Source organism: Gossypium arboreum, chromosome 11 (assembly GCF_025698485.1).
Source record: "Gossypium arboreum isolate Shixiya-1 chromosome 11, ASM2569848v2, whole genome shotgun sequence".
Classification (NCBI taxonomy): Eukaryota; Viridiplantae; Streptophyta; class Magnoliopsida; order Malvales; family Malvaceae; genus Gossypium; species Gossypium arboreum.
In genome coordinates this window covers 98,263,278-98,290,721 of record NC_069080.1, presented here as the reverse complement: position 1 = coordinate 98,290,721, position 27,444 = coordinate 98,263,278, and the positions used below count along the sequence as shown (strand labels likewise).

At 35.9% G+C, this 27,444-nt stretch overlaps 1 pseudogene; it reads right to left on the bottom strand.

Annotated features, from left to right (window-relative positions):
- Nucleotides 1-27,444, bottom strand: part of LOC128283911 (cellulose synthase-like protein E6) — a 60,124-nt pseudogene that overhangs the window by 18,439 nt on the left and 14,241 nt on the right.

Genomic DNA, 27,444 nt, shown 5'->3' with positions numbered 1-27,444 from the left:
TGACTAAATTACTAGAAAAAGATGTGCCCTTTAATTTCGATCAGGAATGTTTAGAAGCGTTTAGTACTCTAAAGAATAAATTGATTAATGCTCAAATTATAATCGCACCTAATTGGAACTTACCTTTCGAACTAATGTGTGATGCAAGTGATTTTGCAGTAGGTGTAGTTTTGGGACGGCGAAGAGACAAGCATTTTTAGCCTATCTATTATGCTAGCAAAACTTTGACTGTCACACAGGAAAACTACACCACCATGGAAAAAAGAGCTGCTAGCTATGGTTTTTGTATTCGATAAATTTAGGCCATATCTAATATTGTCTAAAGTTGTCGTTTATACTGACCATTCTGCTCTTCGCTACCTTCTAACTAAGACTGATGCAAAACCTCAGCTCATTCAATGGATTTTGTTATTGCAGGAATTTGACTTGGAGATTCAGGATAAGAAAGGAGCTAAAAATCTCGCGGCTGATCATCTTTCCAAGCTTGAAAATTCAAGTGCGAAAGAGCTAGATGAAGTTGAAATAAATGATTCGTTCCCTGAAGAATAGTTTTTTGCTATATCTGATTCTGAGGTGCCTTGGTTTGCAGACATTGCGAATTTTTTAGTTGCTAAAGTTATCCCAAAAGGATTGACACATAAGCAAAAGAAGCGATTCTTTACTGATGTGAAAAACTACTTTTGAAAAAGCCTTTTCTTTTCCGTATATGTACAAATCAAGTCATTAGGTGATGCGTTACAAGCCTGGAAGCATTGAAAATCATGGAACATTGCCATTCAGGACCAACTGGAGGACATTATAGTGGAAATAAAACTACACACAAAACACTCGAATAAGGTTTTTATTGGCCCACCTTATTCAAAGACACCAACAGATTTGTTACTTCTTGTGAAAAATGCCAACAGACATGTAATATCTCCAAACATGATGAAATATCTCAAACATATATGCATTCATGTGAAATATTAGACGTTTGGGGCATCGACTTCATGGGCCCATTTCCTAGTTTATTCGGGAATAAATACATATTAGTAGTTGTTGATTATATGTCCAAATGGGTTGAAGCCCAAGCTTTACCTACTAATGATGCTAGAGTAGTAGTACGATTCCTTAAGAAACTTTTCTCTTGATTTGGAACACCTAGAGTAATTATCAGTGATAGGGGTACTCATTTTTGTAACGCCTAATTTGGCAAGACCCTTAAGAAATACAGAGTTCACCACAGAACAGTTACCCCTTACCACCCTCAAACTAGTGGCCAAGTCAAAGTAGCGAATTGAGAGCTTAAATGTATCCTAGAAAAGATGGTAAAATTAAATAGGAAAGATTAAGGATGAAAGTAGATGACGCTTTATGGGCTTATAGAACTGCTTTTAAGACCCCCATAGGGACATCACCTTACAGACCCCCATAGGGACATCACCTTACAGACTTGTCTATGGAAAAAGTTGTCATCTAACATTTGAGTTAGTACACAAGGCATTCTGTGCTATAAAATTTCTAAACTTTGATACCAAACTTGAAGGTAAAAACAAGTTGATGCAGTTAAACGAGTTGGATGAATGGCGAACCAATGCATACGAAAATTCACGCCTATACAAGGAAGCAACGAAGCACCACCATGATGTTCGTTTGAGACAACACAAGCAATTTGAAGTTGGAGATCTTGTCCTGTTATATAACCCGAGGATGAAATTGTTCCCTGGGAAACTTAAATCACGATGGTCAGGTTCATTCATAGTCAAAACTGTCTTCTCATATGGCACAGTAGAGGTAAGTCACCCATCACAAGGCACTTTCAAGGTAAATGGATATCGTGTCAAACTTTACAACGGAGAGAATTTTAAAGACGATGAGAGGAGCTACGGCTCCACGAACTTCCCTAAATATACCTACAAAGTGGAGTTGAGCTTAGACTCTAAATAAGCGCTTCTTGGGAGGCAACCCAAGCCCTAACCTCACTAAATAGGGTTTGATTTTTCTTTAACTGTTCATAGTTTAATTGCAGGAAATTTTGATATTTGATAGGAATGACCACGGCCTAGCCCACGGGCGTGCCTTAGGCCGTGCTTATACCACGGGCGGCAACATGGTCATGCCATACGATCGTGTGAAAATAGAGCAAAATTTTTCCCAAAACACGGGATTCGATAAGTTGCCACGGCTTTGCGACATGGTCGTGGGCAATCCTGTCAAATTAACACGGGCAATGGAGATTGACAATTACCGTGGTCGAGATTGAAAAAATGACACGGGCATGTGCATTTATACACGGGCATTAGAGAAATTGCCCACATCACACAAGGCCATATCGATATGACCATGTGACCAGACGGTCTAGACAAACGGGCGTGTCATTAGGCTATATGACTATCCCTCAATTCATGATAAACACGGGCTGGATGCAAATCAAACGGGCGTGTGACACGTGCCGTCCCTCTTTTTAAATTTAAATTATTTTTATTTTTACCTTTATTTCTATTTATTTTTGAAGACTCATTTGTTTGCTTATTATCGGATTCTTCCTTTAATTATCTTTCACAATGGCGTCTTCTCCTTTATCCATCAGAATCATGCCTTTCCTCCAGCTTTATCTTCAATTCTCGCTCTCGCTAATCCATGAATCTCATCCACAATTTCAAGGCGTTTCACTTCTCTCTCTCTCTTTTGATAGTATCGTCATATCACTATTATATATCTTTGTACATTGAGGACAATGTACATCTTAAGTGTGGGGAGTAATTTATATCTTTATCAAAAAAATCCCTAAATTTTGTCTTATTCTCACGTGACTTACTCATATCACTATTAGAATGAATTTAGATTAATTTATGATTTTTGTTGATATGCCTTGAATTAAAACATAGACATTTATGCATTGACTATTTAAACTTTAAGGAAGTAGAGAATCAAGCATGATAAGTTGATTTTTGAAAATTAAAATTTTTTAAGTTGTTTCCCCAAGTTTAGGTATTATCTTGAGTTGAAATTCACAGGCTTAAACCTCAAAAAGCCATAATTTTTGTGAGATCTTGAGCTTTTAGAGCATATATTATTTCCTTCATGCTCACTTTTATTATGAGTGCGTCAATATTGAATTGTTATTCTAGAACTTGCTTGATTATGCATGTCAAGACCACACATTTGATTTGATATGTTGAATGATAAAGGCACTTAGGTTTAACCCACTCACTCCATAAAAGCCTACCTTCATAATTAACCCTTAGTGAACCCCTTTGAGCCTAACAAGCCATTCATTGATTTATCCTCAATATTAACCCATAACCCATTATTGTTGAAATCCCCTCAACTAATTTGATCCCTACTTTTGTCGAGATTTGATTTGAATAAATTGCTTAGCTATGTTTTATTTCCGATAAGTTAGCAAAATTCTATGATTATTTGATTTGTTCTTAAATATATATATATATATATATATATTAGCAGCAATTCTTTGTTTATGAGTTTAAGTTTATAATTCCATATTCTGAGAAGAAAAGCTCAATTCTAGGAACATCTAATTAGGAATGTAATGTGTCAATTTTAGTATTTTTCTAGTTAGGTACTTTTTTAAATTCAATCTCGATTCTAGCCTTTTCTTTCAGCTTGTGACCACACCCCCTAACCAAAGCCACGTTTCAACCCACTAAAGACCTTTTTATTGATGTATCATCTCAATTTATTCTCAATTTATAGTGGTGGAGATTTGATTTTCACACAAGTCTATGGTAATAACTTTTCATATTGACTATTGAGTTCTTAACTAGCTGTCATTAAACACCTCGAGTGATTTGAATGAATCTTTAGTGAGGATGTTAAACTCTATGATATTTTGAATCAAAGGTAATTACTTTGATGAGGAGAGACACCTATTTTCGTGATAAAATGCTCAACTTGGAATGTTTGAAACTTTGATGTTCTTCTAGTTGAATTTTCAATGTATGATTACTTATGGATTATTTTGAGATATTATCGATAGGAATTATAAATTGAGAAGAATTTATTTTGATCGTGAGTTGAGGATTTCGCTGAGGACAAGCAAATACTTAAGTGTGGGGGTATTTGATAAACCGTAATTTATACATATTTTATCCCATACTTAGCACATTTTTGGATGATTTCTCCTTAGATTTGGTGAATTTGATGCTCCTAATCCTTTAATTTCATGTTTTATGCTCAAGTGAGCATAGGAGAGTAAAAAGAGTGAGAAACGGTGAAAACGGAAAAATGGACCAATGTGGGAAATCAACACGGCCTAGACTTCCTTACATGGGTAGACTACATGCACATGCCTTTCTGGCAGACTCTTACACGGCCCGAACTTCCTCACACGAGTAGACCACACGGCCAGTGCCTACTTAACAGCCTTGACCACAGCTTGAAGCAATCGTATACGGGCTCGTCACACGGGCGTGTCCCTATCGAGCCTAAGTTTAGTTCTATTCGAAAAGGCCACTTTTGAGGGTTGAAAGCACTCTAAAGCCTATTTAAAACACCCTAGAAGAGGACTCAAGACACATACGGAGTAGGAAGTAAGGAATTACTCGAAGAAAGCCGATTGATCCATCTCAGAAGCCGGATTCTCCTTCAAGACTGAAGATCTCCCTTCAATTTCCCTCAGGAGTTTTTTGGGTTTTCTTTATGTTTTATCATATTTATTCTTCTGAGATGTTTTACTTTACAATCATGAACTAAATCCCCTAAACACCTAAGGGGAATGAAACCTAAGACGGATCTTGTTATTATTTTCTGAATTATATGATAAATATTTGATTTGTTCTTAATTATGAGTTAATAATTCTTGTTTTGATATTCCAGGATATTGATTCAAGTATTGATGTGCTTATTCTGAGGAGAAAAAGTCCCTGTTTAAGAGTAGATCTAGCATAATTAAGCGGAGTTAATTGCACGCCTAGAGATAGTGTGACATAATTTTACCGGATTAGGGTGAAACCTAATAAAGGAATCCATAGATCGAGTTAATGCAACACTAGGGGTTTTACTTAGAAAGAGATTTCAATTAATCAACCTAAGGTTAGACGTTGTTAGTCTCGAGAGAGATAATAATATAAATTAGGGATTTCTAAGGATTAAGTCAAATGAATAAAACATCTAATTCAGAGTCAATAACAAGTGAAGCCTAGGTGGAGTTTCCCTTGGGTATTGTCTAAATCAATAAGTTTTCCAAAAAAACTTTCCCCAATTCACTTCCTATGCATTCTTAGTTTAGTAATTAGTTTAGATAAATAAATCCCTTTATTTTTAGGCTAGATAATAAAAAGAGAGGTAATACTAGTACTTTTAGTTCCTTTGGATTCGACATTCCGGTCTTGCTATAAACTATACTACTGTTCGATAGGTGTGCTTGCCTTCATCGTAATAATAGTTAGCTTTAAAGAATGGTTAATTATAAAATTATAAGACTTATCACGAATGATCACGATCAAATCGACCCACCTAACCGTACACACCAAATATGGGGATATAATTAACCCATCCAACCCTGCACACTAAAAGGTACCGTTAAATAGTACGTAATAGTACGTAATAGATATATACAGCATAGCTGCCAAATAACAAGCTAATCACCTCTCAGACTTTCTTCTCTTCACAACAATCCCAACCCAATACAATGCAACATTCATACCATAACATGCTTATATGCAAATATCAGATCTTATCAAAATCATGGCAGAATGGATACACGAAGTCAGACAGATACACATGCTTATAATAACTTGCTTTTGCACACAATTCAGTAATCAATTGAAGTTTGGGGTCTAAGTAACATTTACCACCCCTACAATCAGGTCACAGTTGACTTAGGCAACCCTTGCAACCTTATAGAACATTTCAAATTAATTGGGCTCACACGGTCGTATGCCATGCCCATGTGGGCTTATACGCCCATATGGGTCACACGACCCAAATTGGCGTTGCTCGTGTGGATCAGAAGGTTTGGCCCAACATCCCACACACCCGTGTGGAGCCCGTGCCTCACACACGGCCTACGAGCCATCACACGCCCATGTCCGTTGCGCCCGTGTGGTGCTTGCACGACTTGGTTCATCAATGAAACGCCCGTGTCTCACGTCTGCCCGTGTGGCGTCGACAGACAGCTTTTCGACTTTCATGAAACTCGTTTTCTATGCTATCGGAGTACACACCTAGTATCAATTTGAAGCTAATGCAATCTCGAGCACTCTAGAACCTATTATTAACAAACCCGAGACCAAAATCAGTCACTTGAAATGATTTACTATGGATACCCAAATCCGAAAAACTAACAACAGCCTACCTTTAATGAACAACGACAGTTCCTTACTGATTAAAGTGTCGTTTTAACAGTCCACAGATTGATGATCATCTCCTAAACAAAAAATAATTCTCTTAATAACCTTATAATCGTAAAAACCAAACAAATGAACCCCAACACTTACCGAATCTGTGCCAACCGTAGAGAATAGCAACGATGAGGAAAAAGGATCAAAAACTAATACTTAACAAAGTAAAAATCAATAGTAGTAGGGAAATTTCGGTTTGGAAGAAAAAGAAAAAAGGAAAGAATGTGAAGAGGGAAAATGGAAAATAAATTCGACAGGAAGAGTTCTTTTGAGAACTCCTCAGAAAAATCTGATAAACCCTACCCTTCAGTGTTTTAGTTCACCTCCAATTCTATCACAGCCTTAGTGGCAAAAATTAATGCCCAAACCACGATTCGAACACAAGACCTCTAACATAAACCCTTGCCACTTAACCACTAGACCAACAGGCCCATTCTATTAAATTTTTACCAACAATTTCTTTTAAGCCAACTAACCAAAAGTTAGGCTTTATTCAAACAAAAACCCAAAACTAGCCCAAGTTAAGGGTCGAACTTAAGACCTCCCAAACACACCCCAAAGTCCATAAACACTTAAACCAACATAAATTTTAAGCCAAACCAATACAAAACAAATGTACCTCCCTGCTCAACAATCACAAAAGCCGAATTTACCGAAATTTGGGGCGTTACAATTATTTTTAAAATTTATTATTAAAATAAAATTGAAACATTAAATAATTTATTAAAATAATAAATTATATTTATTATATTAATAATTTATTATATGACTAAATATAAATAATTAAATATGTATGTTTAATAATATTGAAAAATATAATATTTTAAATATTTTTAAAAATAAAAAAATTTATTATCAATATAATAATATTAAGCTTGATTTAAGTTAGTTTTTTATAGAAAATTAAAATTATCTATAGATCAGCTCTTTTTCGAAAATGACTTACGCTTTTCAAAATGGTAAGTCATTTTACAGGAAAAAAGACTTATTTTACTTTGACTTGTAAGTCATTTTCCACTGACCAAACTATTTTTTGTGAAACAAACACAGGAAAATACAGAAATCATTTTCCGTAAAACCTTTTACATGTAAACAAACGAACCCTTAGTCTCTTTTCATCTTTCTTTTGTTTTCAACCCTATTTCTCCTAATAGCCATTCATTTGCTACTGTTTCTAGCGTCATTCTTATCTCTTTCGTGTCATTGATTCTTTTGTGTTATTTCTGTGCCGAGCTTTTGGACGAATAGTTGGTTTTATTGTCCCTGTGTAAGTTTTGTTGGTGCCTTATGCTCACGCTGATATATGCAAATATTCTGAGTGGCATACAATCACATATTGGTGTGATTGGTTGGACGGAGTGGTCTGTAGTGAATGGGGGTAGGATTATTCTATTTGATTATACCATGCTCACGTTGATATATGCATTTAAATAGGATTATTCTATTTGATTATACCATGCTCACGCTGATATATGCATTTAAACATGTTTCTAATGTGATTTTTGCTTGTGGGTCAATGCACACTCTGAGTTTTATAACTCACTTTATTTGTTTAACATTTTTCAGGTAATCCTTAAACTTAGGAATTTGGCATTGCTCAAGAGCTCGGTTCGGATTTTTCATAATGAATCTATTCAGTAATTTTTATCTTAAATTTTAAGGGCTTTTGGAAATTTTCAGAATTTAGTTATGGTTTCTAGAATCTACTAAGTTTTAGTTAATTATTATAAATGAAATATGATTTTTGTTAATTTTTTTAAAAAAAATTGATTTTCATGTTAAACAATTCTAAAGATTTTTTCGTTGCAAAAAATTTAATTTGGATTATGCGCTTTTACCAAACAAGTATTCGAGGTTGACAGCATGACGTTTCTAATTAAATTGAGTTTTATAAGATAATAATTTAAGATGCTCTCACATGCCTTTTGTTGAAAAATATTATCACCAAAGGTATAAAGCAAATTTTATAATTTCAAATTTTTAATTTCCAAAATAAATATCTTGAGAACAAATCACCAAAATTATTAATTTATCAATGTAATATTTATAATTCGGCCATAAAATCTTAGCCGCATTTAGAATGTTACATATTATCATTTGTTTTAGTGTGAAAGGAAGTATTGATCCACATTTATGCTATATAACCTCTGTTCATATATTCGTGCATCACTATGGGCAGAGGAGGAATTAATGAGTAAGGACGAAGCCCCCAACAATTTTCCTGTATGAACTTCTATATGTCGAAGTAGACGTAATTATATGTAAAGTAAAAATTAAATTTTCTCAAAATAAATTTATATTTTTATACATTATAGGTTAAAAATTCATTGTTATTTATTTATTTTTTATTTTAGTCACAATTCGTTGTTTCTAAAATTTAAAATTAATAACAATTATAATTTCAACCCAAAATATTTCTAAAAAGTTGAATATCCATAAATAAGTCACAGCTCAATATTAATTGTCTTTATAATACTACAAGACTTCAACTAAGAGCAGTGAAAGGTTAATTTTACATGTTGTCACTTATCTACTTGTTTAAATTGTTTTTTTTTTTATCTTTGTTTAGTGTTTTTTATGGAGATCTCTATTTAGTTTTGAATTTTGAAGAAATAAACTTTTTATCTGCTTCCAATATTTTAACTTATTTGAAGTTAAATTCAATATAGAAAAATAAAAAAAATTGTTTCTTAAGTTAGAAATTAGATTTAAAAAATTATAATATATTATATATACGTATGTTGAGGCAGTTATTGTTGGAAATTTTATTTATGATACACAATAAAATTTTAAATTTTTTTATCAAATCGAACCTTCGATTGTGATATATTTTTATGCTCGATTGGCAAGGACATTGTTGTCAATGTAAGAGGACGTGAGTTCAAGTGCACTGAAGCGTATTATCCTCCTATTTATGGGTTGAGGATGCGTTATAGTTAGTTCTATGCATTGTATTAAAAAAGAGCAGATATAATCAAAACATATAATAGAATTGTTAAAAAAAAGAGTAACTACGATAAAGTGGTTTAATTCTCCGATCAATGGAAAGTAAATTTCTTGTTTTCAAAAAAAGGAATTGCGTAATAAATGGGTTTCCTTACTGAAAGTGTTATAGAAAAGTCATAATATTGAAGAAGCAACATGGGAACCAGAGGATACAATAAGATCTCAATACCCCCATCTTTTTTCAGGTAAATTTTGAAGACGAAATTTATTAAGGGGGAGAAATGTAATGACCCGAAATTTATGAGTATAAAAAATCGTGTTTCTGGCTTACTATTTTCATAAATCGGGTTCGTAAATATTTAATAGGAATATTTACAAATGTTAGTTGAGTGATTAATTAGATTTTAGTTAAGTGAATTAGCTTGAATTAAGGCTAATTTAGTAAAAGGACTAGATTGAATAAAGTGTGAAAGTTGAATTATACAATAAATAAAAGTGAAGGGACTAAATTAACAATTAAGCCATAAGTGCCAAATGTATGGTAAAAATTAAATACAAGTGTAAAAAGTATTATACATACATTTGTAATACATGTATGTATTTACTTAGTATTTAAGTAAATAATAATTATTACTAAAATATAATATAATAAAATAAAACATAAAAGAAATAAAAGAAATAAAGAAATAAAGTAAAGAATTAGAACAGAGAAAGAAAAGAAAAAGAGAGAAAGAAAGAAGGAAAGAAAGAAAAAGGAAAAATTAGGGTTTTGAAGTTTGAAGCTTAATTGGTAAGTTAATTTAGTCTTTTTCTTGTAATTTTAAAGTTTTTAGAATCCTAGAGACAAATATTACTTGATTTATGTGAAAATTTTGAAAGATAATTGATTTTTAGATATGGTTTATGTTGAACAAATTGTTGAATTAGGGATTTAATTGAGTGAATATCAAGTTAGAATTAATTAAGGGATTAAATTGTAAAAGAAGCTATAAGTTTTGTGTTTGAGGGACTACATTGAAAGAAATGTAAGATTAGGGTTATATTTGATGGTTAGGGTGAATATGATAGGAAATTGAATAGAAATGAGGTCTGAATTGAGTGATAAAAGTAAATGAATTAATTAGGATCAAACTGAAATTAAGGTTTGAATAAAATAGAAATTTAATTATTTATTATGAATTAATATTGCATTAATAGTGTAAATTTTTTACTTTCCGTGGCTGATGTAGTATCGGAGACATCGACAAAGAAAGGAAAAGAGAAGATTGACGAAGAGTAATCCGAGAATTACGGTTTGTATTTCTATAAATCGAACTTAATAATTAATTCTTGCTTTTATTATTTAATGTGTTTGGTAAGTGAGATAGAGGTAAGAATTGCTATTCTTGTATTGGATCAAAATAAGTTGTGAATGTTGAATCGAAGTGTAATTTGACTATTATCTGAAAATTGAAAGTGAATTGAATACCCTATTAATAGTGTCGGGCTAAGTTGGATATAGTTGGCATGCCATAGGATTGAAAGTGTTCAGGGATACTTCGACCTTGAGTCGATGAGGCACTATAAGTGTCGTACTATTACTTTGACTTTGAGTCGATGAGGCACCATGTGTGTCGTACTGCTATTGTTACTTCGGTTTAATCCGATGAGGTACTGAGTACAGTACTATTACTGTTTACTTTGGCAATACCGATGAGGCACTAAGTGCCGTACTGGTGTGTTGGTTGGATCCGTGTATCCGTTTAGGTCTGAATTATGTTAATAGGGGTAAACTACTGTACTGGACAACTGAATGACTGTATTACTTTATTAAATAACTAAATGATATTGATTAATGTTGAAATAAATTGAATAATTCCTTGAGAATGAGTTTTGAAAATTAGTTATTGTTATGAAATTGGAATTTTATAGTTTAAATGCATTGAATTAATAATTGATATAAGTGTTGGTTTATTGAAACACCACTGAGAGCATACTCAGAGTACGGTTTGTTTCCGTGTGCAGGTTAGGTACGAAAGTGATTAACGACTCAACATCCAAGCTGATCCTAAACTCAAATACTTGGTGATGTATCTTATTTTGAAAAATGGCATGTACCTAGGTTATCCATTGAAGTCACTTTGAGGTGTGAATGTTAATAGTGTATAAGATGATATTGGTTAATCTATATATGCAAATTTATGTCTTATAATATGGTATTTTACCTAGTTTAATTTGAATTGATTTGAATGGTATTTAAATATAAAGTTTAAAAAATCTATGTTAGATACTTATAAACATACGTGAGTTAGATCGTTATATTGACAGTTTTATCATGCTTTAGATATATTTAATCATGTTTTGGATTGGTAGAGAGCTTGGATTTTAAGTTTCTTATATTTCAAGTTTTTCAGGGTTGGTAAACTTAAATTATAAGGCTCATTTTTAGTCCACACGGCCTGGCACATGGACTTGTGATCAGATCGTGTGAAACACATGCTTACATACGGGCATGTAGTTAGGCCATGTGTCCCTTGCATCTTAAATATTATAAACAGAATGCTCAGGTATGGCCACACGGGTAGGGACACAAGCGTGTGTCCCAGCCGTGTATGGTACATGGCCACAACACATAGGCATGTGCCCTAGCCACGTGAAAACTGCATTAGATTCGAATTAAAAATAACTCCACATGGGTTAAGCACACGGGTGTGTGTCTTGGCTGTGTGAACCTAATTTTTCGTGAGCAACAAGTCAGAGAGTTACACGGGTAAAGGACACGGACGTGTCCTGGCCATGTGAGTCACACGGAGTGACAACATAGGTGTGTCTTAGGGACACACGGGCGTGTCTCCTAGATCACATGGGCATGTGGGTACTGTTCATAAGATAAATTTTGAAAATTTTACGAAAAATTTTATAAGCTTCTGATCGGGTTCTGATTTGTTTCTATCATCTTCTTTAGGCCTAGAAGGTCCATTAAAGGGTCAATAAGACAAATTATTGAACTGTATAATGAATAATTTTATATAATTCTTGTTTTAAACTGTAGTGACTGGTAATGCTCGTAATCCTGTTTCGATGCTGAAAAAGGGTTAGGTAGTGTTACATAATTCCTATAATATAACTCTAAATAGTAGTAAAGAGTGGTAGTAGGGTTGAGTCCATAGGGATTGGATGTTATAATCAACTTCCATGTTTAACTTGTGATCAAAATTTTTGTCGTGTCAAAAGTCGTGGCAAAATTCGTGCTCATGACTCCAAACAGACCTGTTGAAAAATAAACAAATAAATCAGGGGAGTTTTGAAATGTTTAGAAACTAAATAATTAAATAAATTGGAAGTTAAATTCGGATTTTGTAATCAAAGATAATAAGCCTTAGCCCTAGACTCGGTAGATTCCGTATTAAAAATCGATCCTTGAAAATTAATCTTTTCCTCCATATGATAAGCTAGTTATAGTAGTTAAAAACCTCTTAACCACCAATTCTTCCTCCTATAGTTGGTCTAGGTACGACCTACAAACCAACCCTTACTGATTATCTAACCGAGATACATGTGTTCTCGATTCAAGATTCCGACAGTCTTGCGCTCTGAAGAACCCAACTGGAATCAACAGCTTTAACCACATGGGTCGTTTAAACCCAATCACTTCTTCCTTGATTTGTTCCCAGAGATTTGAATACAGCACATTCGACTCATTTCTCCAACTGTCAGCAAACACAACTCCAACCCACTGTGCACTTTGACTTGAAATCGAGTTTAACTTTAAGGGATGAGTTCTCTATCCCAATACTTAGGAAAAAAAATAAATACCAATTGGGAGGATTTTTAGCACGAATACGCATCTCATGATTCTCGATCGGAAAGAACACCGGTATAAAGCTAAGATGAAATTTAGTGAAGCATGAAATTATTCATGTTTTGTAGAATTTGAAAGGTGAGTTGATGATGCTGGTGAAGAATGAGAAAGAAAGGTACTTGGAAGAAAATTAGACCAATTTAGTAAAAACAAGGAAATGTAAATGAAAGTATTAGTATGCTCACACCAAATTGAAAGAAAAAGAAAATAATTCTATTCAATTGCAAATTGAAGTTAGAATGTAGAATTAAGTGCGTATTTCCTAAGTACATTAAGGCCCTATTTATATACATGGAATTTACTAATTTTGGCATTAACCACTTTAATATAAAATCAAATAAAAAATAAATAGACAAAATAAAACAAGACTTTTTTCTATTTTTGGCTTTTACAAGGTCAAAAAATCTCATGAGTCCTTGGCTTCCTCTATATTTTTTAGTTAGTCCCATTTTATTGATTGTGTTTCAATTTGGTCCTTTTATGCTCGTTTTTGTCTCTTAGCATCCCAATTGCATTCCTGACAAGATTAAAACATAAAAGCACTAATTTAGCAGGGATCAATTCGAAATAAACCGAATTAAACACAAAATGTCATGCAAATTAACATGTTATCAAATCCCCTTACTTAACGCATGCTTGTCCTTAAGCATATTGTTCCTTCAAACATTAGAAATTATTCTACAATTTATTAAAAATCGAGCCCCTTTTTTGCATCCATAATCAATGCAAACAACATAGACTATAAATAAATAAATGCTCAGAATATATAGTTTGATCGACAAGTGTCATAAAACTGAAATATGTGAAATAAATCATTTCACTAAATTGAGTTTTAATCCAATAATTTGCAAGATATAATTAATTAATCACGCATTAAAAAAAATTAGACATGGTCAAACCTTTTTAAGCGAGCTAGGATAACAACCCAAGCACCCTATTCCGATTACTCAGTTCAAATAGTCTTTTTTTAGACTCGATTAGTGGAGTGTTTATAAGTTCTCGATTTGTCACTCGAACCTTTTTACGCGAGATGAAATGACAACCCAAGCACCTCACCCTAGTTACTAAATTCGGTTACGCTTTCGAAACTTTCACTCATAACTTAAGCCTTTATTTATTTATTTTTCATTTATTTATTTTTTTATGTGCAAACAAATATATATTTTTTTCAAACAATAAATTTATATGAAAAAATCAAGTTACATATATCAACCTTAAAACACAAATGTCGTGTGACAGCCCAAAATTGACCCTAGTCGGGATGTGGTTTCGGGACCATAAAACCGAGGCATAAAAATAATTTATAATTTATTTTGATGACTATAATATGTGTTAATTCATGTGTGACATTTTTGATGTTTCGATTTAGAGTTATAAATGTGAATTTCACTAGAAAGGACCTAGTAGTAAACTTTGAAAGTATGATGGGGAAATGTGTGATGACTAGTTGATCATGCATGCAAAAATAAGGGATTTGCATGTCAAATTTCCCCAAAGATGGTATAGTGGCCGGCCATGACAAGGGAATATGGGCAAGGAAAACATGTTATGACATGTTTTGTTAATGCATGATGTAATAAATGATAAAAAAATTAAGCATGTAGGAAGAGAAACAAAAAAATCAAAAATTTGCTCATCCTTTCCCCCCTTTTGCCGTGAGTGAAAGAAAAGCAAAGAAAAAAATTGTTCATCCTTGTTCTTTCCTTTTTGGCCGAAAATACTAAGGAAGAAGGTAGGAATTTTGCTTCATGCTTGATTTGGAAGAGAACTAGATGGAGGTTTGATCATACTTGTATCAAGATTAAGGTATGTTTGAGGTTGTGTCATGAGATTCATGCATGTTTTAGTTGCTAACTTGATGTTCATGTTAGCCATGGTTCAAATCCTTGTTATGCCATGGAAATGGTATTTGGCCAAGGTTGATATTGTGTTGAAGTCATTGCATGCTAAATGTGAAGCTTGCTAATGATGCATGTAATGATGGATTGACTACTCTTGAAATTTCTTTTTAGTATTCTTGAGTAGGGCATTGAGTCCTTTGTTTAACCATGACCAAAAATTAAAATGAGTATGGTGTGTGATGTATTGGCCATGGTATGCTCATGAGCATGGTTTATGCTTCTTGCATGATAGTTAAAATTTGTGTTTTGGATGGTTGTGAACACCTTGAAATTGACCTTGCATCTATATGTGTATATATGTTTGCACATGATGTTTTGGTTATGAAGTAAATGATAAATATGTTTGTTTAAAAAGAAATTGTTGAAGAATGTATGTGACATTGCAAGTATATTCGGCTTAGTACATATATGATGTGAAAATCTTGGAATTTATTGTTGATTTTGTGCAAGTATGACTAAGTATAATCGGCCACATGAGTACTTGATGCTATATTATAATTATTGAGCTCAAGTATGTGGATGTAAGTGTGTCTTGACCTTATAAGGGCTAAGTACCTTGGATTCCCTTTGATATTCAAAACGACTAAATCAATTTATTTGTTAACATAAAGCTCAAGAGCAAAGGGGAACTAGCTCCAATAAAGGAAAAGAAAAGGTGATTGAATAGTCGTTGGAAGCGCTCGACAACCTCCAAGGTAAGTTTTCGGGTATCAGAACTTAGATTTTGATTCGATTGGATGAAGTAATAAGCAATCGAAATTGTGCCCTTGTATGTGGCCATTAAGCCGAAATGATATTTCTTATTAAGTGAATTGTGCATAAAAGTTGTTATGAAATTGAAACAAAGATGTGTATGAATGTGCGAATTGTGATATCCGGGCTAAGCCCGAAGGCAAATGTGCGAGTTGTGATATCCGGGCTAAGCCTGAAGGCAATTGTGCGAGTTGTGATATCCGGGTTAAGTCCCGACGGCATTTGTGCGGGTTATCATAACCGGGCTATGTCCTGAAGGCATTTGAACGAGTAGCTATATCCGGTTAAACTCCGAAGGTATGTGATCCGAAAATTATAAGCTTGCTGTAAAAATTTTCAGTTAATGCGCTTGTGAAATTCCAAACAACAAGGTACGTTTTGTGTGTGCTTTGCACACTATGAGTAAGTGCGTATGAGTATTCGCTCCAATGATAAATGAGCTATCGGCCTTGACTAAGCCGTTAATGGTGTATGAATATAAGAGTTGGGATTGTGAAGTAAGCATGTCATTGAGAAATTGTGCATATGAATTATTGTTTAGCTACTTGAATGCTATGCTTTGGTTGTGTGTAAATTTATGGCTCGAAACTTACTAAGCATAAATTGCTTACTCCGTTCCTTTGTTTCTCTGTTTTATAGATTTTGCTCGTTAGCGATCGGATTCGAGATCATTGAAGTGAAGTCATCCACACTATCAAACCCCCTTTTGGTACTCTTTTAGTTGAACTTTGGATATGGCATGTATAGGACTACCCTCGGTTGTTTTCAAGTGCTTTTGTGATGTATATGTGTACGGCCATGCGAAAATAGTTCGTAAAAGTGGAGTACGGAATTAGACCATTTGTGGTTTGTAATTTTATATGGTTTCATGATGTTATTATGGATTGGAATGGGAGTGTTGGTCACATGATCAGCCATTGGAATGGCTAAACATGATCATAGGTGGACCTATGTATGACTAGACTATAGTTGGTCCATGGAAACTACAAAATAGGTAAGGCCTACCTTAAAAACAGATGCTTCCAGTTGCAGTGACGTGGATGTGAAAAATCACCAAAATTTGTAGGAATGGTATTAAATAGCGAATAAATTATGTAATCTAACCTTGATGAATCTACTTTCATATGAAAGTAACGAAACGATCATATGAACAGTATACTAAGAGATATTAAAGTTCTCGTGAGACAGGGCCAGAACGGTTTCTGGATCCCCTATCTCGACTTTGAAAATTTACCATAAATTATCCAGAAGGAATTAGAAGTCATGCCTTATATGTGCAGATTCCCTTTTGAGTCTAGTTTCATTAGAAACAAACGGCATGAGCATTGAAGCTCTGTACAAGAAGATATCCAGGTCGTAATGCGCGAAGGTCAGTGTAGTCGACCCCTGTAACAAGGGCGACTTTAACTTATAAACTGTACCAATTGGCCCAACCAAAAATTCTAGAAATAAATCCATGGATGGATATATGAGTCTAAATTCACGGAAAATTTACGGAATCAGTTTCCGAGTTCTGAAACTCGAGATATGCTTTTTAAGGCGACAGTGACGCAGTTCTCCAGCCTGTCTGGAAATGTCAAATTGGTCGGTGCAATAAGTGGTCTTGGCTCGTTAACCCCTCGTGTCCGACACCGGCGACGGTCTCGGGTTCGGGGTGTTACAATTTTATTGGTATCAGAGCTACGGTTTAGTCGATTCTAGGACTACCGTAATATGTTTGAGGTCTAGCTATACATGCCATTAAGTGATAAATTGATAGTGTGGAGATTTCTGACAATTTGAATTTGTGTTTGTTTATAGCAATGGATCCCGATCCCAACCGAGCAATAGCTGATGATGTGGAGAGTGTGGCGGCTGCTCCCGCGCAAGGGACAGCGCCGGCGGACTCTCAACCTATTGCCAGCAATCCGAATGATGAGGCTAGGCAAGCCTTTTATAGCGTGATGAATGGTTGGTTCAACCAATACATTCGAACTAACACGGCTGTTCCACAACCTCCATTCCCGACTAATGCAACCCCCGCACCTACAATAGCTCCGGTAACTGACCAAATAAGGTCAAGTAAGCCCCCAGTCGACAGAATTCAGAAACACGGGGCTACTGAATTTAAAGCTACGGATAGCGACGATGCCGAGCAAGCTGAATTCTGGTTGGACAACACTATCCGGGTGCTCGATGAGCTATCTTGTACACCCGATGAATGCTTAAAGTGTACTATCTCCTTGCTACGATTCCGCCTACTATTGGTGGAGTACTCGACTTCTGTTGTGCCTAGAGAGCAAGTAACTTGGGAGTTCTTCCAAACCGAGTTCGAAAGAAGTATATCGATCGAGATTCATCGACCAAAAGCGAAAGGAATTTCTTGATCTTAAGCAAGGCTCTATGTCGATTCTCGACTCGACGAAAATTTGTTAGACTTAGTAGATACGCTCGGGAATGTGTTTCGTCCGAAGCTATTATGTGTAAACGCTTTGAGGATGGGCTGAATGATGATATAAGGATGTTCGTTGGCATTCTCGAAATATGAGAGTTCGTAGTACTTGTCGAGCGAGCTTGTAAAGCGAAGAGCTTAGAAAGGAGAAACAAAAAGTTGATGTGGGGCTGGAGAATTTGAAGAGGTCCTCGGAAAGTCTCTTCAACAGCATCGAAGAGATTTCGAGATGATGTGAGCCGGTCTAGAGGCGCCGGGCCTTTTAGACGAGATCGTGATCGACCCGGTGGGTATCTGAGGCACTTGGTCTCCGGTGTTGGGAATGATCGTCGAAACCGAATGGAGTGTCAGTATTGTGGTAAATGGCACTCGGGGAGTTATAGATCCCATGACCGCTCCTGTTACAAGTGCGGGTCAGCCGACCACTTTATTAAAAATTGCCCGAGATTATCTAAACAAAACGCAAATCAAAGTGGGAACCCAGGTGCTACCACAACTCGAGGTAGGCCACCTAGAAATATGGGCAATGCTAGTGGCGGTCAGAGAGGATCTAGAGATGCTACCATCCAATCTGAGGCTCGTGCTCCTGCTAGGACTTATGCCATACGCGCACGCGAGGATGCTGCCTCACCAGATGTTATTACCGGTACTTTCACTCTCTTTGATACTAATGTGACTGCTTTGATTGACCCTGGTTCTACTCATTCTTATATAAGCGAAACCTTAGCATCCAGTAAGACTTTGCCTATTGAGTCTACTGAGTTTGTAATTCGGGTGTCAAACCCCTTGGGTCATTACGTGCTTGTCAACAAAGTGTGTAAGAAAAGTCCTCTAGTATTTCGAGGTTCTTGTTTTCCGGCAGACTTGATGCTTTTGCCGTTCGACGAATTCGACGTTATTCTTGGTTTGGATTGGTTGACCATGCATGATGCGGTTGTAAATTGCAAAAGCAAGACTATTGATCTGAGGTGCACGAATAACGAGATGATTCGGGTGGAGTCTACGGACTTAAAGGGGTTGCCAGCTGTAATATCAGCAATGTTGGCCCAGAAATACGTAAGAAAGGGGTGCGAAGCATACCTTGCATATGTGCTCGATGACAAGGAGTCAGAAAAGAAACCCGAATCTGTGCTAGTGGTTTGTGAATACCCGGATGTTTTCCTTGAAGAATTGCCGGGTTTACCACCTGTTCGGGAAATAGAGTTTGGCATCGAATTGGTACCTGGTACCACTCCAATTTCGGTAGCTCCGTATCGTATGGCACCAATGGAATTAAAGGAGTTGAAAGCTCAGTTGCAAGAATTGGTGGATAGAGGTTTTGCTCGCCCGAGTTTTTCACCTTGGGGTGCGCCAGTGTTGTTTGTGAAAAAGAAGGATGGAACTATGAGGCTGTGCATCGACTATCGTCAGCTTAATAAAGCGACAATAAAGAACAAATATTCGTTACCACGTATCGATGATTTGTTCGATCAACTGAAGGGAGCCTCGGTGTTCTCGAAAATAGATTTGAGATCGGGCTATTGTCGATTCTTGAATTCGAGAGTCGGACGTACCCAAAACTGCCTTCAGAACGAGATATGGTCACTACGAGTTCCTAGTGATGCCGTTTGGGCTCACTAATGCCCCTGCGGTATTTATGGATTTGATGAATCGAATTTTCAGACCATATTTGGATCGGTTCGTAGTCGTGCTCATCGATGACATCTTGGTCTATTCAAGCAATGAGAACGAACATGCTGAACACCTGAGGTTAGTGCTGCAAATTTTACGGGATAAGCAGTTATATGCTAAGTTCAACAAGTGTGAGTTCTGGTTAAGAGAGGTTAGCTTCTTGGGGCATGTGGTATCTGCATCGGGTATTCGAGTCGACCCGAACAAAATTTCAGCTATACTTAACTGGAAGCCCCCGAAAAATATTACTGAGGTTCGGAGCTTTTTGGGACTTGCCGGTTATTACCGACGATTTGTAAAAGGTTTCTCAACGATAGCCACTCCAATGACGAAGCTACTCCAAAAGGGTGTTAAGTTCGAATGGACGGAGAAATGTCAGAAAAGTTTCGATCAACTGAAAACTTATTTGACTGAAGCTCCAATTCTAGTGCAACCCGAATCGGGCAAAGAGTTTGTCGTTTATAGTGACGCATCCCTACTTGGGTTAGGTTGCGTATTGATGCAAGAAGGTCGAGTTGTGGCCTATGCGTCGAGACAATTAAAGCCACATGAGAAAAATTATCCGACCCATGATCTCGAATTGGCTGCCATCGTATTCGCCTTAAAAATATGGCGACATTACTTATTTGGTGAGAAGTGCCATGTGTATTCGGATCACAAAAGTCTCAAATATTTGATGACTCAAAGAGACTTAAATCTGCGACAAAGGCGTTGGCTCGAGTGTTAAAGGATTATGAGTGGTCATTGACTATCACCGGAAAGGCTAATGTGGTTGCAGATGCCTTAAGTCGTAAATCACTATTTGCTTTCTGACGATGAATGTACACTTATGCATTCTACGACAATGTGTTAGTAGCTGAATTGAAAGCCAAACCATTGTTGATACGTCAAATTCGTGAAGCTCAGAAAGTCGACGATGAGTTGGTTGCAAAACGGGCTGAGTGTGTTCCGAACAAGGAGTCGGAGTTTCAAATCGATGATGACGATTGTTTGAGGTTTAGAAGTCGTCTGTGTGTTCCAAAGAATTGAACTTATTTCGATAATTCGAAGCGAAGCCCATTGTAGCCGAATGGCAATCCACCGGGAGTACGAAGATGTACAACGATTTGAAACGTCGATTTTGGTGGCATGGTATGAAACAAGACATCTCGAATTTGTTTGAGATGTTTAATATGTCAACAAGTGAAAGCGGAACATCAAGTGCCTTGAGATTACTTCACCGATCACGATACCCGAGTGGAAATGGGATCGAGTCACAATGGACTTTGTATCCGGACTGCCATTGTCAGTGAGTAAGAAGGATGCAATTTGGGTCGTTGTAGATAGACTGACTAAGTCGGCTCACTTTATCCTCGTACGTACGGATTTTTCAATAGACAAACTAGTCGAATTGTACGTTTCTCAGATTGTGAGATTACACGGGGTGCCTATTTCCATCGTGTCGGATAGAGATCCGAGATTTACCTCGCGATTTTGGAAGAAGTTGCAAGAAGCTTTGGGTACCAAGTTGCATTTCAGCACCGCCTTTCACCCCCAAACCGATGGTCAATCCGAGCGGATAATTCAAATACTTGAGGATATGTTGAGATGTTGCATCCTCGAGTTCAGTGGTTCATGGGAACGGTATTTGCCTTTGATTGAATTCGCTTACAACAATAGTTTTTAATCAAGTATTAAGATGGCACCTTACGAGGCCTTGTACGGGCGTAAATGCCGTACACCATTGTGTTGGACGGAGCTCGGTGAAAGCAAAATTTTTGGGGTGGACTTGATTAAAGATCTTTGAACAGAAAGTGAAAGTAATCCGTGAAAGTCTGAAGATAGCCTTCGATCGTCAGAAGTCGTACGCGGATCTGAAACATAAAGATATCGAGTATCAGGTGGGAGATAAAGTGTTTCTTAAGGTTTCGCCTTGGAAAAAGATACTCAGATTCGGCCGTAAGGGCAAGTTCAGCCCGAGGTTCATTGGGCCATATGAGATATCCGAGCGAGTCGGTCCAGTTGCATATCGTTTGATTTTGCCCCCTGAACTCGAAAAGATTCATGACGTCTTTCATGTTTCGATGCTTCGACGCTATAGATCTGATCCATCGCACATAATTAGTCCATCAGAGGTTGAAATTCAAGCCGATATGAGTTATGAAGAAGAACCGATTCGTATCCTAGCTCGTGAAGTAAAAGAGTTGCGAAACAAAAGGGTTCCGCTAGTGAAAGTGTTATGGCTCAAACACGGGATAGAAGAAGCTACTTGGGAACCCGAGAACTCTATGAAAGAGCAATACCCAAATCTATTTACCGGTAAGATTTTTGGGGACGAAAATTTCTTAAGTGGGGGAGAGTTGTGACAGCCCAAAATTGACCCTAGTCGGGATGTGGTTTCGGGACCACAAAACCGAGGCATAAAAATAATTTATAATTTATTTTGATGCCTATAATATGTGTTAATTCATGTGTGACATTTTTGATGTTTCGATTTAGAGTTATAAATGTGAATTTCACTAGAAAGGACCTAGTAGTAAACTTTGAAAGTATGATGGGGAAATGTGTGATGACTAGTTGATCATGCATGCAAAAATAAGGGATTTGCATGTCAAATTTCCCCAAAGATGGTATAGTGGCCGGCCATGACAAGGGAATATCGGCAAGGAAAACATGTTATGACATGTTTTGTTAATACATGATGTAATAAATGATAAAAAAATTAAGCATGTAGGAAGAGAAACAAAAAAATCAAAAATTTGCTCATCTTTTCCCCCCTTTTGCCGTGAGTGAAAGAAAAGCAAAGAAAAAAATTGTTCATCCTTGTTCTTTCCTTTTTTGCCTAAAATACTAAGGAAGAAGGTAGGAGTTTTGCTTCATGCTTGATTTGGAAGAGAACTAGATGGAGGTTTGATCATACTTGTATCAAGATTAAGGTATGTTTGAGGTTGTGTCATGAGATTCATGCATGTTTTAGTTGCTAACTTGATGTTCATGTTAGCCATGGTTCAAATCCTTGTTATGCCATGGAAATGGTATTTGGCCAAGGTTGATATTGTGTTGAAGCCATTGCATGCTAAATGTGAAGCTTGCTAATGATGCATGTAATGATGGATTGACTACTCTTGAAATTTCTTTTAGTATTCTTGAGTAGGGCATTGAGTCCTTTGTTTAACCATGACCAAAAATTAAAAGGAGTATGGTGTGTGATGTATTCGGCCATGGTATGCTCATGAGCATGGTTTATGCTTCTTGCATGATAGTTAAAATTTGTGTTTTGGATGGTTGTGAACACCTTAAAATTGACCTTGCATCTATATGTGTATATATGTTTGCACATGATGTTTTGGTTATGAAGTAAATGATAAATATGTTTGTTTAAAGAAGAAATTGTTGAAGAATGTATGTGACATTGCAAGTATATTCGACTTAGTACATATATGATGTGAAAATCTTGGAATTTATTGTTGATTTTGTGCAAGTATGACTAAGTATAATCGGCCACATGAGTACTTGATGCTATATTATAATTATTGAGCTCAAGTATGTGGATGTAAGTGTGTCTTGACCTTATAAGGGCTAAGTACCTTGGATTCCCTTTGATATTCAAAACGACTAAATCAATTTATTTGTTAACATAAAGCTCAAGAGCAAAAGGGAACTAGCTCCAATAAAGGAAAAGAAAAGGTGATTGAATAGTCGTTGGAAGCGCTCGACAACCTCCAAGGTAAGTTTTCGAGTATCGAAACTTAGATTTTGATTCGATTGGATGAAGTAATAAGCAATCGAAATTGTGCCCTTGTATGTGGCCATTGAGCCGAAATGATATTTCTTATTAAGTGAATTGTGTATAAAAGTTTTGTTATGAAATTGAAACAAAGATGTGTATGAATGTGCGAATTGTGATATCCGGGCTAAGCCCGAAGGCAAATGTGCGAGTTGTGATATCCGGGCTAAGCCCGAAGGCAATTGTGCGAGTTGTGATATCCGGGCTAATCCCGAAGGCAATTGTGCGAGTTGTGATATCCGAGTTAAGTCCCGAAGGCATTTGCGCGGGTTATCATAACCGGGCTATGTCCCGAAGGCGTTTGAATGAGTAGCTATATCCGGTTAAACTCTGAAGGTATGTGATCCGAAAATTATAAGCTTGCTGTAAAAATTTTCAGTTAATGCGCTTGTGAAATTCCCAACAACAAGGTACGTTTTGTGTATGCTTTGCACACTATGAGTAAGTGCGTATGAGTATTCGCTCCAATGATAAATGAGCTATCGGCCTTGACTAAGCCGTTAATGGTGTATGAATATAAGAGTTGGGATTGTGAAGTAAGCATGTCATTGAGAAATTGTGCATATGAATTATTGTTTAGCTACTTGAATGCTATGCTTTGGTTGTGTGTAAATTTATGGCTCGAAACTTACTAAGCATAAATTGCTTACTCCGTTCCTTTGCTTCTCTGTTTTATAGATTTTGCTCGTTAGCGATCGGATTCGGGATCATTGAAGTGAAGTCATCCACACTATCAAACCCCCTTTTGGTACTCTTTTAGTTGAACTTTGGATATGGCATGTATAGGACTACCCTCGGTTGTTTTCAAGTGCTTTTGTGATGTATATGTATACGGCCATGCGAAAATGGTTCGTAAAAGTGGAGTCTGAATTAGACCATTTGTGGTTTGTAATTTTATATGGTTTCATGATGTTATTATGGATTGGAATGGGAGTGTTGGTCACATGATCAGCCATTGGAATGCCTAAACATGATCATAGGTGGACCTATGTATGACTAGACTATAGTTGGTCCATGGAAACTACAAAATAGGTAAGGCCTACCTTAAAAGCAGATCTTTGCCGATTGCGGTGGCGTGGATGTGAAAAATCACCAAAATTTGTAGGAATGGTATTAAATAGCGAATAAATTATGTAATCGAACCTTGATGAATCTACTTTCATATGAAAACAAAACGATCATATGAACAGTATACTAAGAGATATTAAAGTTCTCGTGAGGCAGGGCGAAGCGGTTTCGGATCCCTGTCTCGACTTTGAAAATTACCATAAATTATCCAGAAGGAATTAGAAGTCATGCCTTATATGTGCAGATTCCTTTTAGTCTAGTTTCATTAGAAATAAACGGCATGAGCATTGAAGCTCTGTACGAGAAGATATCCAGGTCGTAATGCGCAAAGGTCAGTGTAGTTGACCCCTGTAACATGGGCGACTTTAACTAATAAACTGTACCAATTGGCCCGACCAAAAATTCTAGAAATAAATCCATGGATGGATATATGAGTCTAAATTCAGGGAAAATTACGGAATCAGTTTCCGAGTTCTGAAACTCGAGATATGCTTTTTAAGGCGACAGTGACGCAGTTCTCTAGCCTGTCTGGAAATGTCAAATTGGTCGGTGCTATAAGTGGTTTTGGCTCGTTAACCCCTCGTGTCCGACACCGGCAACGGTCTCGGGTTCGGGGTGTTACATGTCGGCTAATCTAAATACTTGAACACTTTAATTCAAAAATTACCTAATTGTCCAAATTGACTAAGTAATGAGATTAGAGGCTCAATATCAAAACAAACTATCGAATAAATCTAGCATAAGATTGAACATATGCAAAAGAGAGACATGCAACAAAAATCATGGATGCATACTTACAATTTTCAATCCCCCCTACTTACTCTATGCTTGTCCTCAAGCATGTTTTATATGTAATAAAGTTCAGTAACTCAAACAAGTAAAGAGAAAGGTTAAGAATACTCTCCATATGTTTCTAATGATGTTGTCAGCATTGGGAAATAATTGTCAGCATTTAGCACGGTGTGCCCACGCCACCATCAGTATCTGATTTTGGAAAAATTGATAACCCTATTACGTACTTGAAAATAGCATATTAACTTGATTAAATAATAATTTAGTTATTATTCATTTTATTTTTAATCCAATTTAAATTGAAATTCAAAAAAATTCAATAAATTAAAAATAAATTTGGGTTGCCTCCCAAAAAGCACTTTTGTTTAACGTCGTTAGCTCAATGACCATAAATGTTGCCCATTTGGCTCATTGAGAATTAATTTTTCCATCTCGTGCACTGGATGTTCTTGCAGAAAAGTTTCGACCTTTGCCCACTATCCTTGAAGCCCTTCCCGAATTCACCTATCATTAGTTGATTGAGGTGTCCTTGAGCGTCTTCGTTCAAGTTTGCATTTTTCTCTATTGCAAGCTTTATACGTTCTGGAAATGATTTAGATTTAATTTCGAGGCTTTCATGACAGCTTCACATATTGGTTTTTGGTTCATTGATAATTCCTTTTGCTTAACATCGAGATCTACATTCCTGCAAGGTACGATTTGTAACTTATCATTGGGATGTCCCATATCCTCATAAACATTAAACCTAACCACTTCACTGTCAAATTCCATGGTGAGTGTTCCACTCGAAACATCAATTTTCGTTCACGCGGTACTCAAGAATGGTCTCCCAAGAAGTATCTCAGACGAATTGGCCTAGTTGTTATCTCCATGTCGATAATGTAGAAGTCTGCAGGAAAAATTAGCTCGTTTACCTAAATAAGAATGTCCTCTAGCACTCCTTCCGGATGCACTACAAGTCTATCTACAAGTTGAATAATTACACCTGTTTCCTTCAAAGGACCCGCATTAAGTAGTTTATAAATTGACAAAGGCATAATATTAATTGATGCGCTTAAGCCACACATGGCTTTTTTAATGCCGACACTACCTATTTTGCAAGATATGGATTACTCAAGCATAATAACAAAAAAATGCATGATATCTGACTTAAGTAAAATTTGACATTGTTCCCTAATTTATATTGCATTGCAAAGGAACCGCTTCTGAAAAACAAATTGATAAGACAACTAGGTTCCAAAATGACTTGAAAAATGGTTTTTCCACTGCATTAGTTTAATATCAAGTTTTACAAAGATTAGCGATAAGCAAACGATTTTTCTAAAATAACACTATCAATAATAAAATAAATCTTTAGTATAATTGACCCAATAAATAAATGTTTTAAATTAACACAAAAGTACAACTACGAGTTTTTCTGTAAAATGAGTTTATTTAAAGTCTGCAAAAGTAACGTAAATTAGCTTAGCCATTTCAGTGGCTAATGTAGCCTTCTCAATCTAGCCCTAACGTCTAAGTCGGGTTTGGGAGGTTACAATAATTTTTTTCTATTTTTAATAAAATTTAATAATTTTTATAACTTTTATTGATTTTAATTTTGTATAATTTTTTTCCACATGTCATGCCGTGATTGTTATAGGGGAGGCTTTAACTGAAAAAATTAGGGGCAGTTAACTTTAATGGTAAACTGTTAAAGTTAACGGTTAAACAACATTTTTGAGGCATTTTACAGTTCAAGTAACTAATTGAGTGTAAAAAAAAATTAGGGGCTTAATTTTTTTTAAAACAATTGAGGGCTTTTTTAATGCATTTTGAAAGTTCAAGTACCCAATTGAGTGCAAAAAAAAAGTAGGGACTTAATTGCTTTTTTAGAAAAAGTTTGATGACTTTTTTTTATTCATTTTGAAAATTTAAATACTAAATAAGTGCCA